At 42.0% G+C, this 9,684-nt stretch overlaps 1 pseudogene; it reads right to left on the reverse strand.

Annotated features, from left to right (window-relative positions):
* Positions 1 to 7,770: 7,770 nt before the first annotated feature.
* Positions 7,771 to 9,261, reverse strand: LOC101031270 (integrator complex subunit 12 pseudogene; annotated as a pseudogene).
* Between the last annotated feature and the right edge of the window lie 423 nt (positions 9,262 to 9,684).

Genomic DNA, 9,684 nt, shown 5'->3' on the forward strand with positions numbered 1-9,684 from the left:
AGTCTTTGAGAGCCAAGAAGTTACAAGCTGCTTCTCTGATGGAGTCTGGAATTTCCTCCCACTCTTTATACAAGGCAAACCCAAATGTTCTTGATGCCTGTTAATTGCAAATGAAGCCTCCTGTTACCTGCTTCAACCCAATTATCTACAAAGCTGGTCAAAAATGTTCAGATGGAGATGGTTTAAGAACAAAGAGGAAGGGAGAACATTATTTGAGCAGCAAGTAACCCAGCAAAATCTATCATGGTTAATTATTTGCTCTTAATTGTCAGGAAATGAAGGATGGATGGAATAGGCTTTAAACAGAATAATACTGAAAGTGTTCTACCCAAATGCTGTAGCCAAATTTGCAAGTGAGACTTTTCATAATCCATGGGTTGTTAATTATCTAAACATGGGTCCCTCAGAGCTGCCTGAGTGAAGATTAATTAGTTTTTGAAATAATAGCTAAATTGATGCAGGGAGGAAGTTCAGACTCCAAAATAATGGCTGAAAATTCACCAGCCTATTTCTTCATTTCTCTGTGCTGGGCTCCTAAAGGACATTCATCTCCATTGCTTTTGCAGAAAAGGCTCATTAATCAAACAGGCAGGTGGGTCTTCCTAAATTTGTGACATGGAATGAAAAAGTGGCCCTGAAATGTACACGAGAAAAAAAAAAAAAAAAAAAAAACGCTGGTGACTTGCTGCATGGACTTTCTTCTAAACTCAGTTACAGCCAGACGCTTTCTTCCCAACACATGCATGGCAAGGCACAAACCTCAAAACTCTATTCTTTTATCCTGGACTGGAAAACGGGCCTGCGGAAGGAAAGAGATTCTTATGAGCCCACAATTCAGTCCAAAGACTGGACTTTTGATTCAGAGAATTTAAACTACTTTTGTAGGTAGAGTCTTCTGAGATCATGGGAAACACACCTCAAAATGGTCCCACTGGAGACCGGGACATTTGGGATAAATCTCCCTTAGGGATTGGGATAAAACAGACAATCATTTACCCAATGATTTCCCTTCCCCCAGTGGCCAAATGTTGGCCCGCTGGGCATTAACTCTGGACAGTCTTCTCCCTGGTGCCAGAGGACGCTCTTGGGCAGAGAAGACAAAGGCAGATGGAAACTACCCAGAGCTGCAGGTAATTTCAGACAGGATGACGGGGATACTGGATGAGACATCAACAACATCTGCTACAGCAGCCACCCCCCAGAGCAGGTGAAATGGGAGTGCGAGAAGTTTGATATGACTTTCCACACAGACCATGATATATTATTAAATTGTGGACATGGAAAACACGTAGCAGTTTCCACAGTGAGCCCCTAAATTGAAGTGAGAAGGATAGACACTTCAGAATACATCGCTAATCTGAAATTGAGCTGCTTCCTATATGAGCAACTTTATGCAATGTGCTTTAAAGAAGACACACATGAGGGATTTACTTATGCAGTAATGATGAGAGGTTCCAACAATGAAGTCTGGAGGGTGAGGGCAGTTGGTACTTAGTATGTGGCATATCCAAAGAAATAACCCCTGTCTTAATCATAGCCACTGGGCTTTCGTGTCTTTTTCCTTCCTACCCTAGAGCTTGGGCTGAGCCTGCTTTGTTTTCCCACCTTATTCACAAGTTCTATGTTGCTTTGGATTTGGTTTTCCCGGGGGGGGGGGGGGGGGACAGAGAGAGGAGGATTCAAGTAGTTTATGTGATACGTAATCCCAGGAAAGTGGATGTCATTGGTTGGGTTTTCTGGGAAGTAGACTAAAAAGGAGTCCGCATGTGGGATGTTTCTTAAAGAATGCACTTGAAATCAATACTTGTGGAAAAAAGAAGGAATTAGGGATGGGCAGAGAGAGAAGATGAGCCATAGTGCAGCCTGTGCAGCCCTCCAGGGAGCTCTGGAGCTGGAACAGACTTTCAGAGTTGTCCCGAATTTGACTGGGATGGCTAGGCCTTTACAGCCCCACCTCAACTAGTCATTGCATGTGGGCTTCCCCAGAACACCATGTGTCCTTGGACAAAGCAGCTCTCTGTAGATGAGGCAATCTCCAAAGAGACCAACAGCTGAAGTTAATCTGCCGGCAACACTCCCAGCAGCTGAGCAACGAGTCCATCCATGATGGGCATCTGGATGGTGCATCACAGTACCCAGCACATTAGGGATTGAGATAAAACAGACAATGATAGAAAATAAGCCAATAAACAGTGTATTATTGAGGAGTCACCACCGTGGGCAATCGGAGTTATCCCATCTGGGATAGCAAGGGAGCTGGGGCATTTGTCCACCAACTCTCATCAGATATTGGTTGAGAATTAATTCTGAGGAGCGTAAACTCTGGCATTTCCTGAGCACAGGGCCATTGAGCTTCTATAGGCACTGGCAAAAGCTATCAGGCAGAGACACAGGCACTGGCTGCTTGATGCCTTAGGCTGAGAACACACAGAATGGTGAAAGCCAAGGGCATATGACTGGGCCATCAGAAATATCAACTAAAGCACAAAATTGTTAACCAAGAACAACCCTAAAAGATTTTTTTTTTGGCTGGGCACAGTGGCTCCCACCTATAATTCCAGCACTTTGGGAGGCCAAGGTGGATGGATCACCTGAGGTCGGGAGTTCAAGACCAGCCTGACCAGCATGGTAAAACCCCATCTCTACTGGAAATACAAATTTAGCCAGGCATGGTGGCACATGCCTGTAATCCCAGCTACTTAGGAGGCTGGGGCAGGAGAACTGCTTGAACTCAGGAGGCGGAGGTTGTGGTGAGCCACGATTGTGCCATTGCACTCTAGCCTGGGCAACAAGAGCAAAACTTCATCTCAAAAAAAAATTTTTTTTCTACCACACAAACAGCTCTGACTACTCTCTGCACTGCCAAATTATTACAGCACTCAGGGAACCATTCTTTGGTCAAACTGCAGTTAGGAATAATCTCCCTAAAGGGCAAAACAGAACATGTCACTCCTGCTACTTAAAACCCCATCCTGCCTCCAACTGTAATAATAGAAGTATCTTACTCTGGCTTAAAAGGCCCACCCGGTCCCTGCCGACCTCTAAACCAAACTCTCTTCTCACCTTACCCTGTCTGCCCCACCCAGTTATACTAAATTCATTTATGTCTTTCAAAGTCACCATGGTCACTTTTTTCCTGGCCTTTCCATATGCTGCTCCCCTTGCGTGTAATACTTTTCCCCCACTTTCCCTCACTCCCATAGCTCTCTCAGGTCTCAGCTCAGGGGTTCTTCTTCCAGGAAGCCTTCTTTGTCCCATAGGTTGAGTGGATACCTCTTCTTTACAATCCTGTAACACCATGGACTTTCCCACTGGTAGTATTTATATACTGCATTACATTTTCTTGTTGCTGATACATCTGTCTTCCTTAGTAGACTCTAAGCTTTGCAAGGGCAGAGACCATGACTTGGTCACCAATATGTTGTTAGTACCTGGCACAAACACCTGGCATATGGTAGTTAATCAAGAAATTGTGGTTGAATAAATGTGTGGTAAAGTTTAGTGAACTTTGCTCCATGCCCATATTACATGATGCCCTAAACCCTTCCCAATTTGATCCAGTTCCAGTTCTGGCAATCACTTTGATGCAATCTAGACAATTTCACTATGGACCATGGAGGAAGTCTTTGCTGTGTGGTCTAGCATGGGCATCATGCTTTTCATACCTGTGTATCTTGAGAAATTCGATATTTGGGATCTCAAGAGAAAAGACACAATGATTCAAGGAAGAAAAGGCTTTTAAAACAAAATGATGGAAATAAAGTGTGTGGAGGAATAGATGTTCCAAAAACAAGAGAATGTTTGATTAATTAAGAAGGAAGAATGTGAATTTAATGAGGTCTCTGTGGTGGCTGAGGTACAGGCCTCATCTTTTACAGCTGCCTTCAGCTAGAGAAATGGAAATGATAAATCAGAAATCTGGAATCATTATCAATCTGCAAAGATTCAGCCCACATACTAATTGACCTCCAGGAATGACATTGGAATTTTGGAATCAAAATGCATCCAGATGTCCAAGCAATCAATAATCCCCAAGGAAGCCAGTCAAATTAGCTGGGGCCCAGCAGACTGTGGCATGGAAGAAATTGGACAGGGCCTAAAGGTAATCAATCTGCAGGCCAGAATTGAAGTGGAAATCAGAAAGCAAGGGTTGACATTGGTATAGCAATTCTTCTTTCAGTTAATGCTTCTTTTCCATAGAGTATAAACGACATGAGGACAGGAATTCTGTCTATCCTTTTACAGATGTATTCTCAGGGCCTATCACAGTGCCAAATATGTAGCAAACCTTCATTAAATATTTGCCAAAAAAAAAAAAAGATGAACAAATGAATCACTAAATGTTATAGTACTCTGTCTTTAAAACCTGCAATATCTCCTTGCTGCCAGTTTCTCCCATTTTGTCTCTTGCTTTTCTTCGCCGTGCAGTGGAGTCTGTAGCTGAGGTGAAGACGTAGAGGAACTGGAGCTGTCACACCTTGATGGTGGAAATGTAAATTTGTACAAGGACTTTGAAAAACTATCCAGCAGCTTGCGAAACTTTATAACTAAAGTTGAACATAGGCCTGGTGCATGCCTGTCATCCCAGCATTTTGGAAGCCTAGGTGGGAGGATTGCTTAAGCCCATGAGTTTGACACCAGTCCGAGCAACCTAGCAAAACCCCATCTCCACAAAAAATTTAAAAACTAACCGGGTGTGGTGGTGTGCACCTGTAGCCCCAGCTACTCAGGAGGTTGAAGTGGGAGGATCACACGAGCTGGGGAATCAAGTCTGCAGTAAGCCATAATTGCACCACTGCACTCGAGCTTTGGTGACAGAGCAAGACCTTGTCTCAAAACAATAAATAAAGTTGAACATAGGCATACCTGATGACTCATTTCTAGGTATTTCCTTAACAGGAATACCTAATGTATTTCTAATATGCAAACACCTAATATCCATTTAGGTTCACTATAAGACATGTAAGAATGTTCATAGCATCACTATTTACAACGGCCCCAAATTGCAAATGACCAAGACGCCTATAGTAGAATGGATACCATGGATAAATATATTGTGGTATATATGGTAATGAAAATAAACAAACAACTACAGGAAATCAAATGGATGAATATAACAAATATAATGTTGGGTGAAAGAAGCCAGACACAAGAGTACTTGTGTATTATTCAACTTATATAAACCTCAAAAAAGGCAAATATTCTGTTAGAAGACAGGGAATGGATGCCGTGGGGGGTGGTAGTGACCAAAACAGGATATGGAAAATGTGGAGATGTTCTAGCAATGATCCACTTCTGGATCTGAGTGTGGGTTACATGCATATGCTGTTCAGATTTCAAATATTCACTGCCTCACATGCACTTACAAACTGTGATTTTTGCTATACCTGGGTTATACTTTATTTGAAATGTTTCAAAATTTAAAAATTATTCTGGGCAATGAGCAGCAAACCCAATGCCTTCAGAGGCCACTATGTTTACTTGATGTATGCGAGAGAAATGGGCCACTGTGCCAGGTGTGAGGAAAAACAAAAAAAAAATAACAAAAAAAAAAAAAACACATGGTAGGGGTCATGGTGAACTGAGAAGACAGGTCCTCTAAAAACATTTACATTCAGATTCAGATCCTATAATACTATCTCCCCCACAAAGTATAAGCTCCAAGAGGACAGAAATTTCTGTTTTTTTATTGGCCGAATCTTCAGAACCAGGGACAGAGCTTCACACATAATGGATGCTTGATGTATGTATTGAAAAATATTGACTACAGCTCTATGACCCCAGAATTATGCCCTTTATCCAGAAGGATATAGTTATAAAGCCCATAAATGAACATGCATAGCCAATCAGTCCCCCATACTGAACCCAGAAGACTATACAGACAGACCTTTGAGATTTGGGTGGTATATTCTAATCCTTACAGACTCCAAAAAGGAAAAGATCTAGGAATTGTTTCTTGTTCTATTATGATTCTGTGCCAATGCCTACAAGCCACTCAATGGATACAGGATTTTCTTCTTTATTCTCGGAAATGATATCCATGACACATTATCCAACCTGGAAGCCTCTTCCACTTGGACCCTCATTCTTAACTTTACCTCTCCTCCAGATCCTCCATTCATTCCAGTCACTGCTCATTCCTCATGTGTTCAGTTTTCAGGGTGGTTTTTCAGTCATTTGGATCCTCCTTGTGTTCTACTGTTGGGTGAGAGGTTGGAGAGTGGAAGGGAACCCAGATCCTTTGAGGGGAGAAGAAGAGATACTCACCCTGGTTCCCTTACAGTGGATTATCAAAAGAGCAATCAGCAAAACCTCCAGCTAGCTCATATGTTATGCATGATTATACTAAAATAATATCTATGTCCTACTGCTATATTAGCCTTAATATATGCAACAAGAAGTAGAAGAAGAAAAATATGTCCCTCTATTCCCCTATCATAATTATCATCACACTGTATTTTGATCAGCTGTATACAATCTGCTTCCCCTAGGAGACTGTGAGCTCCTTGAGGGCATGGACTTTTATTTTTCTATACATCTAACCATCCTCAAGGCACTCACAGTGGGTGCCATATGTTGAAGTGCTCTTCTAGGTAGTAGTTGAAAGGAAAGCTGCTGTCACTGGCAAAAAAGGGGAGCATTTTAAATCAAATTCATGTTTGCCTCCAACAGATCACATCTGTACAAACTTCTGTACAGTCAATACTTCCACTTCACAAGACAAAAGGCACCAAAAAAGAGTCAGGACAACTGAAAGCTTGAACCATTCCAAATGATGACTCTGCATATAGTTCTCTCAACTGGAAACTTTGGATGCCTGCCCTGCCTCTCGTGTCAGGAATACTGCATTCAGAGTAGAACATTTAAGATAATATAAATACATCCTCTGGACTTTAAGAGCATCCACAGGGACCACTAGGCACCAGTACCATAAACAACCTGATTCCAGCCAATATTTTAAAATTAGATATATTAACAGCTTTTGGAGTGAAGATGTGGAGAAATTGGAACCCTCATACATTGATGACAGGAATGTGAAAATGTTTTTCCACAGCCACTGGGGAAAACAGTTTGGAGGTTCTCCAAAATGTTCAACATAAGCTGGGTGCAGTGGCTCATGCCTGAAATGCCAGCACTGTGGGAGGCCAAGGCAGCAGGATTACCTGAGCTCAGGAGCTCAAGACCAGGCTGGGCAACATAATGACACCCTGTCTCTATTTTTAAATTTTTAAAACAATTAGCCAGGCATGGTGGTGTGTGCCTGTAGTCCCAGCTATTCAGGAGGCTGAGGAGGGAAGAATGCTTGAGCTCAGGAGTTCAGACTTGCAGTGAGCTATGACTGTGCTGCTGCACTCCAGCCTAGGCAAGAGAGTACCTTGTCTCAAAAAGAAAAAAGTTAAATGTAGAATTACCATACGACCCAGCAATTCTACTCCTAAATATATATCCAGCAACTGAAAATAAGTACTCAAAATTCTTGAGACTCAACAAGTTACAAATGCTCATAGAAGCATTATTTACAATAGCCAAAAGGTGGAAACAATCCAAATGTCTATCAACAGAAGAATGGATAAACAAATTGTGCTATATCCATGCAATAGAATATTATTCCACCAAAGAAAAGAATGAAGCACTGTTACATGCTTCAAGTGAATGAGCCTAGAACACATTCTGCTAAGTCAAAGAGGCCAGACACAAAAGGTAGCATACTATATGATTCCATTTATGTGAAATATCCAGAATAAAGTCACTGAAACAGAAAAAAATAGCTTTTTTCTTTCTCTTTTTTTTATTATGAAGATGTTTATTAAATTACAGTATGTTACAGATTATGTCCTAATAATAAGTCTTTCATCTTTAGGCTAATATGATATAAAACCTACTTGGCTACGTTACTTCTTGAGTTTGTTTTGGGCAGCTTTCTTCTTGACCACCTGTAATCGCTTCATAGCATTGAGCTGATTCTTGTGCGGTTGGACTTTTAAGGGATGCTGAGGTAGCGCTGCTGAATTCCAAGTAGGTTTGCTAGTAGTACTTCCACTATTTCCATTCCCATTTAGTTGGCTGCTGCTTCCTGGAACTAAACTACTGAGACTAGGAAGACCTACTTTGCTGACATCGTCACAACTAACTGAGCGACTAAGGCCAGTTTTACCCAAGGTTAGAGGTCGAGGTGGTTTCAATGACAGTGGGTGTAGTGCTGCTACTGGAACCTATTTGGGAACCTATTCCACCTTTCGATGATGTTGCCAGACCAGTCAAACCCACAGGTTTCTGGTTAGCTTAGGAGGTAGCAGGTTTCCCAGTATTGTTTTGTGTTGTTGAACTCAATTTTGCTGTTGAGGGACCAGCAGAGGTGGTGTTGGCCGCAAAATCTGCCCATCCAGTTAAGCCACTAGTTACTGATGAGGAAACGCTGGCACTAGAAGAATTTCCTGAAATAACTGTGGATGTCTTGACTTCTGTTCTCTTAAATGCTAGAAACGTTGTCTCTTGTTTCAGTTTAGTTTCCGGTTTCTTAACCAATAGATCTTTGACAGCTGGAGCTACAGAAACAACTATAGAGGCTGGTTTCTGTGGTGGTTTCTGAGTTTTTTTGAGCCATTCTTTTCATTTGTCTGGTGCATCGGGCACAATACCACACCAGGTGAGGGTCATTTGCTTCCTTGTCTGTCACCTGGGGTTTATGGCAATCTCGGTGGTAGAGATTATGGCACTCCTGACATTCTACTAATTGATTACCAGATGCCACCATCATTTGCCTACAAACAATGCAGGCCAATCCCATTTCCATGGCAAAATCATCAGCACTGGTCTCCTCAAAACTGGAAAGGTCAGCCATAGCTGAATCCTTGCTAGTTTGGACAGTAATAGGAGAAAACTGTGTCTCTGGTTTCTCCAATCTAAGTTTCTTTGGAATATCAACTCCTTCAGTGACGTCGGATTTCATTTTATCAACAGGTCTCTTTTCAGCTTCCTTCTTTACCTTTTCAGTTGTGAGGGCCTTGCCATTATTATTGCCAGAAGGAAGACTGGATGATATTTTGGGCTCTTGCTTAACGGAAATGTTTTTTGTGCTTGAAATTTTGGGTGGCTCCACATCCTTTTGATGGGTGGTAACTAGAATCAATGCCCCGAGCCAAAGATTCATCAGGCAGCGCTTTTAGCTTTTCAGCAGAATCTTTACTCTTTCTTTGAATGTAAGAAACTTAGTGCTTTCAAAAAAATGGGATCAAGTTCCAAGTTCATAGTAGCAACCATTACAAACACTTCTGTATTTTCTGCAAAGATCAGTTACACTTTCTTCGTTTTCTTTTAAAATTGCTTCTGTTTCAATAGATGGCCTCACCATTCTGCTCCACCCTGCTGATCTGTCTGGTCCCGGTCAGCTTTTTTTCTTAATGCAAACATAATATCTGCTAATTGTAGAAGATTTGGAAAACATAAGGAAGCAAAAATTATTTTTAAAAAATGCATATGGAGAGGTGCACCAAGATGGCAGAGAGGAGGCAACACCAGAATGCAGCTCCCAGCGAGTGAGACGCAGAGGGCTAGAGGACTTCACAGTTCCAAGCGAGGTGCCAGGTTTGTTTCGGTGGGACTGGTAGGTCACTGAAAATAGCCCAGGGAGGGCAAGCCAAAGCCGAAGCAAGGCAAGAGCAGCCCAGAGAGGGTGAACTGAGA

The sequence above is a fragment of the Saimiri boliviensis genome, chromosome 7, assembly GCF_048565385.1.
Source record: "Saimiri boliviensis isolate mSaiBol1 chromosome 7, mSaiBol1.pri, whole genome shotgun sequence".
Taxonomy (NCBI): Eukaryota; Metazoa; Chordata; class Mammalia; order Primates; family Cebidae; genus Saimiri; species Saimiri boliviensis.